Source organism: Gallus gallus, chromosome 3 (assembly GCF_016699485.2).
Source record: "Gallus gallus isolate bGalGal1 chromosome 3, bGalGal1.mat.broiler.GRCg7b, whole genome shotgun sequence".
NCBI lineage: Eukaryota > Metazoa > Chordata > Aves > Galliformes > Phasianidae > Gallus > Gallus gallus.
Genome location: NC_052534.1, coordinates 90,739,631 through 90,752,182, shown reverse-complemented (window position 1 = coordinate 90,752,182; position 12,552 = coordinate 90,739,631). Strand labels below are relative to the sequence as shown.

The 12,552-nt window shown below is 38.6% G+C and overlaps 1 protein-coding gene across 2 annotated transcripts in view; it reads left to right on the top strand.

Moving 5' to 3' along the window:
- Positions 1 to 12,552, top strand: part of DLGAP2 (DLG associated protein 2) — a 456,527-nt gene that overhangs the window by 406,265 nt on the left and 37,710 nt on the right. The gene's annotated exons all lie outside the window — the stretch shown is intronic.

Genomic DNA, 12,552 nt, shown 5'->3' with positions numbered 1-12,552 from the left:
TAAAACCACACAAAACTGTAATTCCAAAAAAGATATAGAAGGCTGTTTTCTCAATTATAATTTGCCTGTTGACTTTGTTTAATTTCTGTTGGGGCCCGATGGAATTATCTGGCACTCAAATTCTCTGCAGGAAATATACCATATATCTGTGGGAGCACTTGAGGATCCTGAGTTAATGCTTTGAAGCTGTGCCAGCTTGTATGCCTATACTGTGAGAATAAATCTTATACTAACAAAGAATGAGCCCAGTTGTACGCTTGCATATGCACACATCATTTTCATTGCTCTGGGTGTATCTGGGAGAATAATTAGTCTTTAATTCTCCTAAATATATAGGAGTTCTAATGCCATGCTGGCACTGCTATTTAATAGCAGCACTACATTGTGAATGTGGCCTGGGGAGTCGCTGAGATGAAGGTGATACAAGGTCTTCGGTTTGAGACGTTCAACAGTGGATGGCCAAGAGGCCGCTGCAACTCTCCTAACTGTGGGATTTCCTGAGACTGGAGAAAGGCTGTGCTAATCAGGGCTGCCTGTCCTCTTCAGGCTGGTGGGGCATGAAAACAGTTGGAGAAGTAGCCAGCAGCTCTTTATAACTCTTGTTCTCCTTGGTACAGATGATCTGCAGAGGCAAAAATGAGGTCCCTGTCTTACGTTTATGGTTAGTTTAAAAAATGTGTAATGACTGCCTTTCCCTTGCTCCTGCTGTTCTGTGTTTGACATAATTCCTCCATAACCTATTAGATTTGCCAGACAGCTGGTTCTTTTTTATTAAAAAGGACACCCATGTCCCCTTTCTTGGCAGAATTTGGCTTCAAAGCTGTTCTATGGGATGAGTTTTAAGAGTTTGCTCAGCTTCGTTTTCTGAATGGGATTACAAGAGGAGAAAAAAAAACAACACAGAGGAGTGGAAAAGACACAAAAAATATCACGCAAGGAAGGTGATTCACTGCTCAGGTTTTTGAAGCCTTTCTGACGTGATAGAAGCTAACAGTGGCAGAGGTAAATCTCAGCCCATCTATTTAGCTTGATGCTGGCAGGAGGTTTTGTCCTGTGTGCTTGTGCAGCTGGGGTAAGCCTGCAGGATGGGTGAGCCTTCACCTGCTGAAAAATTCATACTGCTTCTTTTCACTTGCAGTAAAAGGGAAGGCAGGACCCTTCTCCTGGCAGCAATTCTCCTGCATACCTCAGTGAATAAAAAAAGACACCTCTAAGGAGTCTTCTCAGAAGCTTGACATATGTTCAGTCCTGGGTTTTATTAGAGGCCTGTATATCAGGAGCCATAATGTTGATGTGCACTGGAAATACACTGTTTTCTGTGCTGGCTGTAGAGAGGTCATTTTCAGTTCTGACATCTGAATTTTTACTAGCTGCATGTAATATTTCATCCATCAGAGGTTTCGGTCCATTAGTTAATTTAATTAAGCATAACTGTCTGGAATTTGACCAGACTGCTTGCTGACAAAATGGCCCACAGCTTTGTTATGTTTTCAGTACAACAGGGATGCGAGCTGTGTTCTAGCTTCCTCACAGTACATACAGTCTTCCAACATTGTGCAGCCACCAGAGAATTTCTCCCCCGTGGGTCCTAGTGAAGATACAAGGACCTCTAAGGCTGTGTGCAAAATAAAAGAAGAATCCCTTTATGGCAGAGCAGGTCTTGTTCCCATAGGATCCCGCTTCTAGAATGTCCATTCACTAGTAACACTATTTCCAAAGATGTGTTTTCAGACTTTTAGGGAAGCAAGTTTGGTTGCTTTCATTACTTTTCCATCTCACGGTGACGGTGTTCTGGTTAATTCTCACTGTTTATGAATGTTCTTGGCCTGAGGGATATTATTCCTAACTTGCCTTTTCCAGGAAAACAGAATCCTAACAAGCAGGTGCCACCCAGATTCTTCTTAGTAAAAAACAGTCACGATGGTAGAAGCCAAGCAAGTTATTTGCTATTTAAATAATGTTATATCTACATTTGAGTGGAGTGACACAGAATTAACAGAGAAAAAATCTACAGTAGCTTTGGTTTTACTTCCAACGAAATCTCTATTTTGTTCATATGAAAAACCTCTCGGGATGCTCGCATGGTTATGTTAACACTTCAGAAACTCCCATCCTCTCTTTTCATCTCCCTGAAATGGAGTTTGATCAAAGCTTGTATAGAATTCTCCATTTCTGTGCATGGAATTTTGTTCAGACTTGGATCTACCCTGGAAGAGTGATTTGTAAACTTGATATTTTTTAACATTTATTAAGTATCACTGAAAATAAAGTTGCTAAAACTGGTGACATTCCTTGGGTACAAGCACAGGAACTTGCCTTTGGCCAAACGATTCAGCTGAATGCTGGAGGATTTGGCTCTAGATCAAGTAATTTAAATATAGATGCTTTAATGCAAATTAGTTGTCTGAGTTCCCATGACAATAAATTCAGTTTCATTTCAAAGATAAATGGGTAGTACCATTTGAGATACCCACATAGGACCTACGAGAGAATTGCTTCCTCCTGGACAAGCAGCTGCATGCTAGCCAGAAAGGCCTAGGACATCTAAAAAAGTATCAGATACCTATGTTTAGGTGAGTTTGATTAAGAAGGAATACAGTCAAAGTACCCCTACCTACACAGAGGTGTCTTGCACTTACCTAATACCACAGTGATACTTACCAAAAAGCTCTGTACTTCTGTACACTGTAAATGAAGCATGTGGAAGGGACAAAGTTTAGTGTCAGTATATAGCCCATTAAAATATATGCACTGGAAGGTATAGTTTAGACAAACTCGAGCACTCTGAGAAGCTCAATGTAGATCATTAAAGGCAACTAGAGGACATCCAAAAAGGTCTGGGAAAGAGATTGAGTTTGAAGTGAGTAACCTATCACTTGGCTTTTTGAGTCTGTGAATGCAATATCAAGGGCATATCAGTGAGTCATCACTTTTTATATGCATTTCTTTTTTCTTATATTAGATACAAATGAACCTTTGGGGATTGTTCTGTGTCCAGAAAAATACATATATTTCCACTCTTAGTCTCTTTCCCTCAATAGAAAAAACATAAAATTTCAGTTATAAAAATTCATCCCACCTAATACATATATCTAAAATGCAGCTGTCAAAGGCAGTCGCATTAATGTCCTATTATAGTCAATGAAATGTGATTTATCCCCTTTAAGATTGGTATCTCTTATGAGATAAGTTGTCCTCTGGACGTTCCTATTTCTCGCTGTCACCTATAAAAATAGTCTGCAATGATGGCATAGTATGGCTAGCTAACTTTCAGACACCTGAGGTAAAAGTAAGACCTATTTACATTGCCTTATTGGGTAAAACTAAAGACTAAATCCTGATCCCACTGAAAACGGGAATAACTGACTTATGGAGAACCACACTCTGACTTGCAGAGTTGAGAGATCAAAACCCAGCAACATCATTTGCTGCACCTAAAGACAGAACCAGCAGCCTGCAAGTAGCTGTGTGCGTATTTTTTTCCATGCTGTTACCAACTCCATCTGTAAATCGGGCAAAATGATTCCTTGATTTGACAGTTGCCTGTATTGTTGCCAATCTCAAAAGTAAGCTGTGGGACTGTGTCCAGGCTTGCAGATCTCTGTGGATTAAAATAATCATTTAAAGTCATTCATTTATCCTTAATTAAAATATGATGTAAACATTTAAATTCTTTAACGCGGGACCATTATCATAACATGCTGTTATAATTATTCTACAGTGCAACACTTCCTTAAGGTTAACTCAGAAAATTGTTTTTCTCATATTACTCAGTTTGGAATTCCTTACTGAAAGCTAATGAAAATCACAAGCACAGAGCTACTGTAAGAATGGGAATAGAAATATACAAACAATATGCAAACAAAACCAACGATAAGCCTACCTAATACATCCGTAAGTGCATTTCAAGAGGCTGCTGGAAATTATTTTACTTGAGTGATAAGGGTTCATGGGAGGTCAAGTAAAGAGTCTTTCTTAAAGTACAGAATGGCAGCAATATTGGTTTGATTCTGTTCTACTGAAAAGCATTTACAAAATGTTTATTGCTTTCATTGTGAAAACAGTAACCCAGTAACAGCAGCTTTTGGTTTTTGGAGCTCTTTTCTCTCTTTGCTTCTCACTGTTTTCATGAAGTGACATGCAGTCGGTATTTCTGAACAGCCTTACATGCATTCTGTAAAGTAAATAGAGTATAGTTCAAGTGTATTTTTCCTTCCTGCAACTGAAAATGGGAGATTATGCTTTTTAATGCAACTTCGGTATTTTGGAGGCACATAGGAACTGTTTAGAAGAGCAAAACAGCTGTCAGCACTTTGCTTTGCCATCTACAGGATGCTGGTTAGGCTATAATTTCTCACTAATTAACTGATCTAAAATAGAACCCTTTGTAACTAGTCCATCAGCAATCCATGAGGTTTGTGTTGCCCACATCTCTTTTAACGCTGGCAAAGCATTACAGTTTCTGACCTTGATGTCTTGTTTGATTTGCATTTCTGTTTTGAAACTGACATTAATTACACTGTCAAAACAGATTTTATCGTTTATGTAACATGGGCTTCCTACAGACTTAAGTTTCCTCAATATGGAGATAATGACTTATGCACTGAATGGCTTGATTGCAGTAATTCCTTTTATGCTGTTCTCCGCCAAGTTCTAACTGGGAGATTGCAGATTGTTTTCAGGCTCCAGCTTTTTCCAAATTTAGTGATCACATTTCCACTTAATTGTTGCTTTCCTGTACAAAATCAGATAGATGTACAGAACTTAAGCCTAAAAGGATCTACTATGATTATTGAGTCTAACCTAATGTACACACAGATTTATAAAGATATCTCATCCAGAAATTTTGCCTTGCCCTCGTAAATTATGACTGGGGTTTCGTGTCATACAAATAATTCTTTTTTTTTTTTTTTTTTTTTTTTTTACAGTGCTGTATAGGTTCTATTTTGCAGAGACAGTTCAGAAACAGATACTGCTTAAAAACAGCATTTTGTATGAGATTCGTATAATAGCAGTGTCTCTGTGACGTGTCATCTTGAAAAGCACATTAAAAAAAAAGTCATATCTTAGAAGCACAGATCTTGCCTCATCAATAATACGTTATCATCAAGGACCAGATCCCAAGTTTGTGTGAATTGGTCTGATTCCACTGACTTAAGTAACAGCTTCAGCAGGGCTAAACAGCATGGTCTAGCTCAGTGTCTAAAACTGCAATCAATTTAAACACTATGGAAATACAGAGGGTTTATTTTTAATACTTTCATGGAGCTTCAAAGGGACCTTGGGTCAAACTACAACAAGCTGCTATGCAGTCGCAAGGAGCAAGGAAGTCAGGCTTGGCCAGACCCTTGGTGTAGGCAAATTCCATGCAACCTTGCTTCAGCAGCTCACAGGGGAGCAGATGAGATGAAGCTCTCACCTTTCCAATAAATGCACGTACCAGAAGAGAAGAGACATTGTCCCAGTGTGTAGCAGAGTCCTGCCAGCACTTTAATGGGTACAGAACAGTTGGTTGGAGTTTATCTCACCCAGTTAGGCATTTCAGAATTAGAGTCCTGATCTGAGCTGGTTGTCCTTGATTCCTTTATGACTGATAGGAAAAAAAAGAAAAGGAAAAGAAAAGGAAAGAAAAGAGGAGAAAAGAAAAAAGAGGAGAGGAGAGGAGAGGAGAGGAGAGATGAAGAAAAAGCAGGCATAGGGTGATTCATTTCCTGGTTAAAAATAATACTAAAACATCTAGGATACAAGTAGAATTGTCCCCAGAACAGAGATCAGATGGCTAACTTGCTCTGTCTTTTAAATGGCTAATGTGAGCTGAGCTGGATTCCACTCAGTAGTTCTCAAATACTGACTGTGTCTTGAAGGTATGATAAAACCAAGTGCTACTATAAAATCCCACTTAAAAAATTGGCACAGGATAAATGCAGTGCTTTGCTCCCATCGACTGTGGCAACATGAGACCATCATATTGAGACTTGATAGCAAGAGACCATGATCACTTAACATTTGAATTTAGTGTCTGAAAAATATCCATCCAGGTTTACCTAAATGTAATACATATAAAATGACCCATCAGGGATAAGAAGTTAGGTAGTTGGCACCTAGACAATGCTATCGGTTATGTATCTTAAATAAAATGCAGCCTATCATATAAACTGTGCTGATAAAACTCATCTGGGTGTAAGCAGTCTGTCCAAGAAAACATCTCATAAAAATATTGTTGTAGATACTTCAGCTGTTTCTCGCTGTTTAATCTGAAAAGCAAGAAACAGAATTCTTTACAGGTATCCAAGCATAAAAATATTCTCCCTCCATTTAGAGGTGGAGATACCTGGCTCCTATATTGACTAGGATTTACTGTGGAGGACAGAACGGGAAAAGAGGAGAAGTGGGAAGATATGGTAACAACTGAAGTATCCATCTGATTTTGTTTGACAGACATTAACCACAGATTAGATTGAAATTACCAATTTATTTAAAAACAAAATTCTCTCTTGAATTTCAAGCACAGTATGACATTGCTAAGTTTTAATGACTATTTTTACAAAGCTTGAATCTCCTTACAGTTCAAAAAACTACTCTCGTAACCTTGCAAATGGAGAGACTCTTGAACATGAAAAGCCCTCAGAAGTGGCAGGATCATTCACTAGCAAAGCAACAAGCAGAAGTGTGCATCTTCCCAGGGAGCAGCAAAGAGAAGAGCTGGAGGACTGTACAAGAAGGAGATGTGTCTTCCTTAACCACCCTACACTCACATGCAGCCATTGTTTCAATTTAAGTATTAAGTGGCTGTTTGAGTACTATTTTGGAGGACTGGCGTTTGTGTTCAGATAGCGCTGCATAGTGTCAGGTAATGGAGCAAAACATTTCTTTCTGTGTAGAGCCTGAGCACATCTTGCTCTGGTATTAAAAATATAAAGAAGGTCCAAATCAAGGATATATGTCTTTTAAGTGACCAGCGATGGCACGTATCTAAAATAGCTGACTGGATTCAAACAGACTAATTTACTTTAACCTTTGCCCTTTATTCTAGCTGATCACTTTTTCTTAGAATTAAGGAGCCAGAAGCCACACATGACAAAACTGAGCATTTCTAAATCGTCTCATTTTGAGTGAACTTTAAAGGTACAACTAATCAAGGAGGAAACCCCTTTCTAGCACTTCAGAATTTGAATTTAGGAAAAGGCAGATTTGCTTTGTAAAAATTATACTGACCTGCCTGACACCACATTCTTTTAATTATGTTTCTCGTTGGAGACCAATGTATAACGAGAGTTGACTATAGTCACGATTAAAGGTGTATCTCAACATCATCTCTTTTCAGTTGGGATTCATGTTCTTAATCTTGACTTGCATAGATCAGTAGAAAAAAGACATCAGAGTTTATTCTCTTAGTGAGAAATAAATTTGTTCAGTGGATAAGGAGACACCTTCTCTCAGAAGTCCTTTTTGATTTCTTAATGGTCTTGAAACATTCATCATTCTTGGAGAAGTAACTGTTACACAACCACAAGTATCTTTATATTTTAGGAGTATATCAGAGGTCTTGTTGACCATGTGGGAACATAATGAACAGACTTCAGGGCATTTCAAGAAAAGCCATTATAGCTGGGATTGTAAAAACCTATTGCTAGAACAGTGGTCAGAGTAGTTGAAAGGCTATCTGACAGCTGAGTAATCTTTTCATACATGGTCAGATTTAGTTTTCATTACAAGAAGGACTCTTCGTTTTTCTCTTCTGACATGGTTTCAGGGCTGGCATTCACCTTCTCTGTGTGAAGGAGGAGACCTAGCATCAGCTTGGGATCCCCTGTGGCGTTCCCCTCGGAGATGCCCAGGCTGCCTGCAGCAGCGTGCCCGGGGGAGCTCTGCCTCCGGGGCAGCTCCATGCTCCCCGCAGAGCAATTATCCTCCTTCTGAATAAACCTCCTTACAAAACAGAAAATCCAGTTTACTCCTGCCGTGTGTCATAAGGGACAACTGTTCCCTTTAATTGATGGTGCTTTCATGTAAATTCATCATCCAGTTAACTTTGTGATCTCAGCCTAAATAATGTTATTTTGACTAAGTGCTTAGTGGTTGTATTGATTTCTGAAAACCCCTCAGGTGATTATATCTGGTAAATGGACCAACAGCAGTGATTTATTAAAAGACTGCCTTTCAAAAGGTGTTCTGAATGTCACCTACAGCCACTGATATTTCATCGGACACGTCAAGTCTCTCCTTCTGCCTTTTGTCTCAGAATCTCTACGGATAACCTGAAGTTATGTCTGAACTGAATGATTTTAGTCATTTTAGTTCTAATACAAGCTGTGTTTGCACTGAAATATGGATCGAGAAACTGACTTATTTCTGTGGCTGTAGCAACAGCAACCTAACACAGCTTTAGTCAAAAATGCAGTGCAGATTCAGTAGGATATTCCGCTTCCAGGTGTATCAGCTAAATGAAAACTTCAAGTTAGTTAAGAATTATCAAAAAATTGGTTTTTATCTTCATTTTTTTCTGGCCCACTATGCAACAGCACAGAACCATTTTGTTTTCTCTCCGTTTGTCTAGCAGTGTACATAAAGGAAAATTCCATGGAGCTGATTGCACGTGTTTATATTGAAGTCAAGCAAGTGCCTGAACAGTTAGTGCTTTGGTTCAAATGAAAGTCTGAAATATCCTTACAGTTAGAGTTAGAAGAATGTTTTTGACCATTTTTGTCATTTTTGTTGACAATTATTAGCTAACAGATGGAGACAGACTGTATCCTCTGATCTCCAAAAATAATTTTTCCTGCTTTATTAGACAAGGCAAAAAATAAATTCTGCTTTCTATATTTAGACAGAATACAACGGGAAAGAAAATTCAATTTCTTTCTCATAACTCCTTCTGTGTTTAGCTTAAATGTTAAAAAGATATGTTTTCTGCTGTATACTCTTTTTATCTTTGCATTTCAGAGCAGCTGCAGATTTTACAAATTGATTAACAGTGTGGCAGAATGGTACTGCTTTCCTTTGCTTGAGCCTCATTCCTCAGCAGCAGGATTGGTGAAATATCGGCAGGGCCCACCAAGCCTACTCAGAAAATTGTGATAAAAAGTAATAAAATCAGCAATCTCAGGTCACATTCTGTGAGCCACAGAAACAACAGATTATCCAGGATTGATGTTTTCCAGGACTGACCTATGTCAAAATACAAAGCTCTGCTTATGCTGATGTCCACCACTGCAATCAGTCTAAAGTCATACAGAGGCAGTTCTGCCCTCCTGGTTCCACATCTTCATGCTGTATTTCCCCTCCAGCTGTTGTGCTGGCCCTGCCTCCCAGTTTGTCCCTCTGTGACTGATGACAGGCATCCTTGTCCTTCATCCCCATCTTCATCATTCCACTTTGCTTTTCTGCCTCAGTTCCCCAGATTGACTTAGGTACTACTCTCAGTGCTGGGATGGATGCAGTGGTGTTTGTAGGCTGGTGGACCAAAACATCAAGCAGGCTTCATGTGCTCACTTCCAACTAATAACCACTAAGGCCTATAAAATTTGCAAAGTAGCAAATCATGCAAAGCTGACAGGAGCACCTCTCCCTCAGCGTAAGAAAGGGATGAGGAATGAAAAGGAATTTCCTTTCCTATTAGGAAAAGGATTTTTTTTTCATGCAGTGTATGGTGGTTATAACTGCCAGAAGCAGATCCAAAAAGACACTACAGGATAGCAGGAACACTCACTGGTGTAATAATTAATTGTAAATTAAAAAAAAAAAAAAAAAAGACAGTGACATAAAATTTCATGTTTTGGACTGTTCAACAACAATTATTCATTAGAGGCATATGAACAAGCATGACCAGTAACCAGTAACCTATGGAGTAGTAGGCTACTTATCTCCTGTACCACTCTCCTAATTTATTAATTACCCCCTAAGATAGTAACACATACCCAGTTTATCTAAGACCAGTCTTGGCCACATTATTCATCTGAGTTATCTCATTTACTTCTCTGGGATTGCTTGAGTGATTGAAACAGAATTTGGTGTTAAGATTTGCCTTGTAAATTCATGCCTCCATCCCCTTACCTGATTTTGTTAGTCTCCAATTAGTCCCAGATTTCTGGGACTCTGAAACTGTTGTTCCAGATATGAACTCGTTAACTGCGAAGAGATGGATTTTTTTATTCCCTCTTCAGTATTTGATCTCAATGAAGAAATTAAAATTAGAAATTAATCAGATTTCTTTCTGCCATGTTTAACAGTGAATATGAATGCAGTTTCTTCACAGACTTACAGACTTTCACATTGTTTTCTCCTCCATGTTGATTATCTGGGTTTGCATGTGTGTTATTTTTTGTTGCTGGTGGGTTTTTTTCTAATTCTTCCTTAGTTTTCATGATCAAATCCTTGCCAGAATACCACAGTTGCTGTAATATCTGGTGGATCTCAGGTGTATCACTCCACTGAAAGAATGGGAACCTTCCAATACTCAAACCGGGGGTGGGGAAGAAACAAAATGAAGACACAGAAGCGGAGCAAGTAACTCTTTTGACTTTGCCACAAGGAGAATCTTTCTTTTTTACAAATGTAAATAAAGATTAAGTAGCTATGAAGGGTTGCCACACAATTTTAACATTTTTCACATTGATGTTAATTAGACAGAAGAGTGATAAGCAGCAGGGATACATTGCCTTGTGATGTTTCAGTATCACGTTCGCCATATGTTTCATTCTTCTGCTATTCTTTTGGATGAAGACAGTTGGTAAAAAGACAGTAAACTAGTTATAACATTGACAATTTGTCTTATGCTATAGATAAAAATAGATTCCATATCTGGGCTTCCCTGAACTTGTTTCATCCCATTTTCTCTATTTCTAACAGTTCACAGCATTCTGAATACTTGCATCTACATTTGCGGGGGGAAGTGAGGGAACAGTATAATGGCAACTCGCTTAGTGGAAACATTGCTTAGAGGCATTGCTTATGCTCATAAGACACTGTTTTAATTTCTCAGCTTTACAGCCTCTCCCTTCTTTCATGAGCTTTCCGTACTCCCTAAAGTGGCAGAAAAATACTGTTTTTTTCTTTCTTCTTAACTGCTGGTTACAAAACTGACAGGAGATAAGATTTGCGATAAGACAATAAAACTGCACTTCAAAAACACACACCATCCCTGAAACTGAAGAGCTTGCTCTCACTGGTAGAGCAATTTAGCTCAGAGCAAGACTCTCTTTAAATCTCTACCAGAATTGAGCTGCATCAGTAGTAATTCAATATGTGCTTCAAATGAAGGCTTTCACTTCTTAGTTCTGCCTCGCTCTGTTTTATTTATGATCACCATTTTATTTATTATTATCAAGAATCAAAATTTCAGAATGGCTTTCTCTAGGCTCAGTTTTCCATGGGCTTTCCTGGTGATTCAGGCTCAGCAGTCCCAGGTACTAGCAAATTCCTAAAGCTGCCTCTTCCCTCTAGAGAGCTGCAGTGTGGCCTCCTGTTCTAGCACGACTGGAAAGGTGCTGCTTCTGACTTCACTGCTCATCAGCTCATGTCTGTATAGCAGGAACATTTTTAGGATCCCTGTTGGACTCAATTAACCCCAATTCCAAGGTTAACCAAGTAATCCTTGCAACATCAGTGCATTTAATGACACCTGAAAAAGGCAAACCTTTTTGTTAAATCATTCTTTATCTTGATCTCTGTGTGTGTGCTACTTAAGATTTTTTTTATATTGGGAAAGGTAATAATTTTCTTTATGTTCCTGTAATTATATGGGATGTGAATTGGGCTTGATTTTCCTGTGCAGGAATGTGGGGAAAAAAGGCAGATTACAATGCAATTTTGTACCAGTCACTCGTTTTATAAATTCTATGATTGCATGTGCTTTGGGGTAAAAATTCTTTCATCACAAAAATGCTTATTCTAGTATGAAAACAGTATAGTGGGCTTAGGCAATAAGATACCATAGGGCTTTGAGCAATCTGGTCTAGTGGGAGGTGTTCCTGCCTATAGCAGGGGGGTTGGAACTAGGTGGTCTTAAAGGACCCTTCCGACCCAAACCATTCTATGATTCTATGATAAAATAACTGTGTTATTAATCACTAAATATCTATCTCTATGAAATTTCAAAGATTTTGTAAGAAGGCAATATTGGCTGAATCCTGCATCCTGTATAGCCCCCTTGGATACGTTATGGGCCCTTCTTCAAGACAGGATTCACACTAAAGCAGTTTCAGACCTGCTCTGCTCATCATGCTAAAGTTCTTAGTTCTGCCCATCTGCATCCAGTTCTCTCAGTGTTTCAGTCCAATTTTTATATCTGCATTCCCATATTCTCTGCATTTAAATCTATCCTTCTTCAGTGTACATTCTAAGGATTTAAGGCTTGCTTCAGGATAACAAATAGAATATCACTGCTCTGAGTATTATTTAAATTTATTTGTTGTTGTACCAGTATCTAGTCGATTTTCAGATATTATGAAAATGTTTACATGCCTGAATTTTCTTCAAATCATGACTATTTTTAAAACACAGGCTTCTTGTCCAAGTAGCCAGTCCTACTGGAGGTACTTATAGATGATTATG